The following is a 6,749-nucleotide window of genomic DNA, read 5'->3' as shown; positions in this document are numbered from 1 at the left end:
TTTTTAGTCATGAAGGGCAGCAGATAGCACGGTGACCCTTACCTTGCTGTATACGTAATTTCAAGTATTTTTGTTTGCTGCTACTAAACTTTTAGCTGCTAATGTAGGTTCTAATCACGTTTTTCATGAAGAAAGTAAGTGAAAGATGTCAGTCACATGTTGAGTACTATTGGACTATATTCTTGCACTAAAGGACAACAGTATGAAAAGATGAGTAACTATGCTTAAACTATATGAAGTAAAAAAATACAAGGTTGCATTAATATATTGCAAACATAAAAACATGCGCAATATAGACATCAATTTGAGAAATTTTAAATGTTTTTTTCAAAATTATATGAAACTAAATTAAATCTTTCAATTTAACGTCCCACGGTTATGCCTATTAGGCTGAGAGAGACGGAGTAATTAGTAGAATGAGAATATGGGAGGAAATGGAAGAAACCTCAGAAAACACCACCATCACGATGTTGTCCACCACAAACTTACTTGGCCGAGGATCGAACAATTGACCTCTCATACCAGAGGTAAACCCTCAACCACTGAGCCACCGTGCCCTCCGTGTTTTCGAGAAAAACCTCGCAATAAAAGTACTTCCTGCTGAAATACAATTTATGTTGATTAGATGCTGAGATTAGGTTACCTGGAAGGAAAGCTATGTGAAAATAGTGATAGTGACACGAAAGACTGCAATACTACGAAAATAAAGAAAATTGTAGATGACTGCAGCAAGAGAAGTAAACTTAAGGATGAACACAGCTTTTTTTTTCTAGTGAAATCCCAAGTGAAGTAGTATATGCTGTAAACATTCATTGAATATTTTGTGAAAACGAGCTCAAATGTTAAAAAATGATAACTGAAGTTACACTAAGAAAGTAAAAGTTTCCTGCAAGTCATTGATATAGTAACGCATATCTTATTCAGCTAAAGAGTATTAGTCTCCCTTATTAAAAATAACCTTTAGCAATAGACAGCACAACAAATTGAGAAAAGATACGGAAACAAGATCTAAATATACCACCTTACAAATTGTTGTTGAACAAGAAGAGAGAATGTTATCATACAAAAGATACCTTCGAATCGGGCAGGCATATGCAGAAGTCAGTTTGCAGGAATTATTAGTGTATACAGTTCGAGGTCAGTTGTAGGGGGCTCGGTGGCTCAGTAGTAGAGTGTTCACCTCCGAAGCTTGGGGTACCTGGTACGATCCCAGCTCTCTCCGTATGGACTTTGTGGCGGACAAACACCGTGTAAGTGGGTTTTTGTCGAGGTTCTTCCGTTTCCTCCCACTTTGTTCATTTCACTAATCTCTCATCATCACCATCTCCTTTAGCCTAACCTGCATAACCGTGGGATGTAAAACTTCATTTCATTTCATTCATTTCAAGATTTCATTTCATTTTTTTTTCGACGTCAGTTGTCTGATCATTAAGTTCTTTCGTCAGTGTATCTCGGACGAAGAGAAACTAAATATGGGGTGTGACGGCAGAGGTGGATAAAACATACTAAAGAAAGCTTGAAAGAAGATTGTACTACAAATTCAGTGATACTGGTATTTATAATATTAATAGCGTGTTTTTTTACAAATACAATCTCTTTACAAAAGAACAAGACACAAAATTTTCTGGTGGAATGCATAACTTCTACATGATTCTACAGATCAATATAATTATTATTTAAGAAAAAGACGCAAGAATGCACTTAAGAAAACTTGAATTATTGAGAATCAGAAATAGTAATTGATAACAAATAGCTTTCTACTTTTCCTGTAGAAATTATAACTAGTACTGCAAGGCGATGCAGGTGTGTTTAATGACGGAAACACATTTTGTCGATTTTTAGCATAACCTACATCAGCAACCAGTGTCCCTTTAAGAAACGATGTTCCGAGGGGAGCGGGCACTGCTGGTACTATTCTATTTATTATTATGTTCTAGACGTATTATTTTGAACTCCTCCGGGGGGCACTGTCAGAGCTCCGTGGGGGGGGGGCGGTACCCTCAAAAAAACATGTCTGCAAGAAACACTGTCACCAACCCTGCCAGAAATAAAGGTAGACGTTATGAAACGATTTGGTACCGTATTACATGTTATTTTGGGGGAATTACTTTGGGGGATTGTTCCTGCGTTTGATGCATGTGTTCGTGAAATGCCAAACTCACAGAATGTCTTGTTCCTATGGGACTAAATGCCTGTTACGTTTCATAAGTTTCGTATTGAATGTGAGAAAGCTATACAAAACGTGATATTAACATTGAACAGATATAAAAGGAAAAGAAGAGAAACATATATTTCAGAAAATTCAGAGAACATTATGCACGCAGCCCAAATTGGAAAATGCATTCCATATAACAGACCCTGTTACTTCTCAAATAACAAGAGAGAAGAACGAGTTTGTGTTCCCTGATGCCCATGTATTAGAACTTCAGGTTAATGCTAACACTATCCGCCAAGTTGATATTTCAAGCACAACTTCTGATTTTTCAGAGAAGAATGTCGCTGCGGGTTTTGAGAAAGACACTGTTAGGCCTATAGTGCGATAATTTGTTATAGTAACGAACATAAATAACTTATTAAATTATTCAAACAGCAGTTTAACGATTTTAAATGTCTATCTACATTTGGAACGGTTCTTGTTTGTTCTTTTTGTTTTTTTCTTCTCTTTCTCTGTACTCTAACAGCTAAGGGACAATAACCGAAACGATCTAGTATTCCTTCTTCTCGGTATTGCATGTCACAACTTCGGTAAATATGAAGGTGGGAGACAATCATTCCACTATAAAATACATGGTTGTTACATTATAATATGTTTCTGACAGATTATATCATTACTTTAATGAATCAAAGAAGTACATAACTTTTGTTCGGCTAGATTTGTAAGTGGGACCATTGTGCATTTATACAAACAACTATTAACAGGACATCAAACTTTTGTTCAAGCATTTTGTAATGTGTAAAGTCATTTCTAAAATAAAAAATAGCATAACATCACTAGGGTACAATCACTCAACTGAAAAACAAAATATTCCTATCGTTTAAAGATCATGTGAACTTTTATATCCACGCAACATATTAAACAAAATAGCACTGAAATCAAGATAACTCTTTGAGTACATAATATCCTAATTTAACAATGGTATGAGTTTCTTCATTTTATAGTAAATATTAATCAAATTCCACAAACATTAAAACGACTAAAGTAGTCTAGTCAACTGTGCTCTATTACTGTATATGCCCAAAAGTATGAAGTCTGATTATCATTACTTAACTTCGAAAGATCAATTTTAAGTTGGTGAAATGTTATCTTTGACATCTGGCGAGAAACTCGTCTCAGCAACACGACGCAACAACAGCTTTTCCAATCCTCATTTACAGTTCATGAAAGTATCGTGGAAGAAGAGGCACATGAACACAGGTTTTAATGTAAATCCACAAGAAAGAAAGAAAAAAAAAACACTCCTTCACTCAGGTTTTTCCAATTCCATCACGCAGAACGCTATTTTAGCATCACTAAACTCCATTAATTGTTGTGTGATGAGAAACACGTAATAGGTCAACTGTGGAACTACAGAAACCTATAATGAAATAGAAAAAGACTGACAGACTTGTGGCTCATATGCAACTAACAACATAAACTAAAGCACAATTGATTTCTAATAATGGTTTTTAAAGTGTGAGTTACTTTACAGACCTTCTGCTCACAAAACCATTTTAGCAAAGGATTACAGAAAATAAAATATGTTGTTTGTTCTTGGTATAAATACCAAGCATACCGCATAAAGGTTTACTTATAGCTAAAATTAAAACTTAATACACATTTTTAAATATCAGTTACTTAAATAATTATTATATGTACAAGGTGGAATGGATGCTAAAATATCTGTCTGATACCGGTACACAGGAGTTAGAATGAGTAGTGAATTTTCACTAAACTATTGTTATAGTAAACAAAAGGTTTGACAGGTCAGTCACGAATAATACAATTTCAATATTAGGATCTCAAAGAGTTGTGTCCAGCGTGATAACTGGAGAGTTACTAACAACACAGGATTTGAATTCAAATAACATCAGAGTAGTGTTCGTATTTAATTTATCCACCTAATTATTTAACGCCGCCGCGGTATTGTTTTCATACTGCAAGATTAATACCGCTTAACACCAGCTGTTTGTCAAACCGGTCACACCAGGCCTGTGTTAACCGTAACACCGGATACCCGGTGTTAACGCGCAAAACTGGTATTTATGCTGAGACCATTAGCCTCGTAAAATTTAGTTTATTAACACCATCATTTTTTGCTTTGTAGTATTAAAAGGATAGTATGTAGAGTCCAGGTAGTATGATTATTAGTATAATAAACAAAGTTGTGAGCCATTTGAGATTGTAATCATTGATAACCAGCAACAATATTAATGGAAAGAAACCGATCAGAAACAACATTTATAGATTTCAATGCGTCTTACGTATATTAGACCTAAGAACAAGTCCTGAAGAAACCACAGTTAGTATGAACTAATTATACACTGTAAAAAATGAGGTGTTGAAACAACACAAAATGATTACCACTTTAGCGTGTTACTTGTGTGTAATTCATCTCCAAACACATTGCCTTCCGAGCATATCAGAAATAACTTGTATCAGAATCAGAGAATTTGCATTGGTATATATCGTTTAATATGAGCAAAGCTGTGCGAGATATATTTGGCGCTCATGTCAAGTAACGAATAATGTTCTATATTTTTTCTAACCGGTCACAATAATATTGCTGTAAACCTTTGAATCATGTGACAACAGTTACACAGGCAACAGTTCTGTCATCTTCTTTTCATACGTGCTAAGACACAAGAATAACAGATAAAGAAAACAGGTGGAAGCACTGCTATATTTGTAACTGTTGTCAGGTTTCACCAGGTTTACAATATTATTGTGACAGATTACAGAAAACACAAAATGTTATTAGTTACTTGTCATAAATACGAAAATATTTCGCAGAGCTTCGCTCACACCAAACAATAAAAAATAATGAAAATACTCACAACCAGTCACAAGGTATTTTTGACATGCTCTGCAGGCGATGTGCTTGGTGTTGAATTAACACACAAGTAACACGCTAAAGTGGTAGTCATTTTGTGTTGTTTCAACACCTCATTTTATGCTGTGTAGCGGGATTTGAACTCCGAATCCCGGGAAACGAAGCAATAACTCTAAAAAGTAGCGTATATTCATTTGCTCAAATATGTTTGAGAATAAACTGTTGATTCTATTTCGATCAAATTGCCACGAAATAGTTTGTCCGATTATGGCGACTGAAACACCAAGAAAGAAAAAAAAAACTGTTTCCAGCTATTACTCGAGACGAGAGAGAGAGAGAGAGAGAGAAGGAGAACAGATATACTCAGGGCCGGATTAACAGATCTGAAGGCCCGGGGCTAGTACAGTAGGAAAGTTAAATGTATATATGTAGTTCTACATCAACCATGCTATGCATTAGATGATATTATACCTTCTCTATTCTATCCGACTCTACGCATTCAGAGTTTATAAATAGACGGAACTTGTTGACATAAAAGGAACATAACATATTATGAATCTTCGCAGTGACTTAATTTCTCTGCCGAATTCGAACTGGATATTCTATAATTACATGAGACTGCAAAACACTTCTATTCAACGAGGAAGTATGAATCACGATTCCCATGTATTATATTAGATCTTCTTTTTTAAAACTGAATTATGCTAATTGATTAAGACGGTTGATGTGAGAAACGAAGAAACTTGTTTCATTTTGTTGTTGTTGTTGTTGTTTTCTTATGATGATAATTGTATCCTGTATGATTCTTTTTAAACAGTCAGTTGAGATTTTGATCAGAGTGAAGGTCCCTGTCCACCCCTAAGTTCCACGGAGGCTCGGGTCTACAGCCCACCCCTAAGTTCCCCCTTAATACGGCCCTGGATATAACGCTATAGTAGTTTATCCATGTTATTATAGATATTTTCACTTACCATTTTTTTTAAAAGGAGTAATTTAGTAAAAAAGGATGGTAAAGATTAAGTAGAGAGGCAGGCTTAGGAGCTTTCTGTCATACGTTTCTAACGACCGTCCTCTGATCCAGTACTATTAGAGCTTTAGAGACATCTATGTATATGAAATTCTTGTTAAAACTAATTCCTAATAATCCTGCCAGATACATGAAGAAGAAAGTTTCTGACGTTTTCTTTTCCCTCGCATGTCATGGAAGCAGAATTAGTTCAAACCTTTTTTTTCCTCACTCCACATATTCTACAAGACGTTCAGTGTCTACAGGGGAGGTTAACCATTGTCTGGGGGTTGAAATTATCGATCTTCTATTGATTTTCAGACTCTCTCGTTCGTTAGTGTACTTCCTTTCTTGATGTTTCCAGTTCAATGGTAGTGAAAGAGCCTCCGCATCACCATCCGCTATTTGAAAACCCCTGCCTTGTATTAGTCAAAGACAGAAGGAAAACATGTAACGAGGAAATAAGGCACATTCAACCCTGGCTACACGTGGATGCGAAAGGGAAAGGTGACCATTTTCATTCACGAGGTCAATCCCGATGTTGGGAACAGAAGAAGAATAAACAAACAAAAGCAAACTACCTTTATATATGTTGTCTGTTATAGCCTGGAAGGGAAGGATGAGCACTGCATGCACAAAGGACGATCAAAATCAGGTCGAAAAGTCTATGTATCAACACGTAGGTAGAGATGTACTTTACTTTATTGAATGTA

This window comes from Thermobia domestica, chromosome 1, assembly GCF_964235325.1.
Source record: "Thermobia domestica chromosome 1, izTheDome1.hap1.1, whole genome shotgun sequence".
Taxonomy (NCBI): Eukaryota; Metazoa; Arthropoda; class Insecta; order Zygentoma; family Lepismatidae; genus Thermobia; species Thermobia domestica.
This window is presented reverse-complemented; position numbering follows the sequence as displayed.